Below are 929 nucleotides of genomic sequence, written 5' to 3' on the forward strand. Positions count from 1 at the left end.
CACACACACACACACACACACACACACACACACACACACATATGTACTGTAACTAGAAAACGGGTGACAGATGCGGTTTCCTGAACCTTTCATCAAACCAAAGCTCCACTGGGACTCACTCAGAGGGACTCATCTGACAAAAACATGTTGATAACGGCCACGTCACGTAAAGCCAGGACTGGAGAGCGGGGGCATGGTGTGTGTGTGTGTGAGGGGGAGGGGGGTGTTCGGATGACTGCATGAGTGGCTGAATAAATGGCTTGAAGGAAGCATGGTTTGGTGTACGAGTGGCGAGGGAGAACAGGAGGTGGTCTTCGAAAGATCCCGAGAGGTGCGCTCAGGAGCAGATGGTATTTGTCTGTGAATCTATTACCACCGTGTGACAGCAGCGAAACACACAGACACACTAAAAATAAGAACAGCGCCACACTGATGCAGATGCTTCGAGCAAGGAAAATGTCAGGGTTAAAAGTAAGGAGCTTCCTGGAAGACGAGGGTTTAGAGGGACATCATTTTACACAATTCAAACTGTTTACTGGGTGAATATGAAGATGAAAATAAACCATATTTTTCTCAAAGACCAGGGTCCTGGTGGGTTAGTCCAATCTTATATTCTGCTGAACCTTCACCTGCAAGATGTCGGACCATTCCGATCCGTGGAGTCACGTGGCAGACGACCATGATAAGAAGCTGGATGAAATAAAAGCAACAGCGATTTCTACTGAGGGAAACTTGAGTGAGTCGTTGAAAGCTGGTGAGACTTTCTGGAGGGAGATCCACATAAAGCCTTCAGCTCTGACCCATCTACACCTCCAGTTCAAACACAGTCGATGAAACAACATTCACTTCATGTCGCTGGGTTTATGCTGAGACATCCAAATCCTGAGGAATTAAGGAATTCATTTCTTCGCAATCTACAGATCAAAATG

Source organism: Embiotoca jacksoni, unplaced genomic scaffold, assembly GCF_022577435.1.
Source record: "Embiotoca jacksoni isolate LCO1_2020_lvr unplaced genomic scaffold, fEmbJac1.0.p SCAF_5, whole genome shotgun sequence".
In the NCBI taxonomy this organism is placed as follows: Eukaryota; Metazoa; Chordata; class Actinopteri; family Embiotocidae; genus Embiotoca; species Embiotoca jacksoni.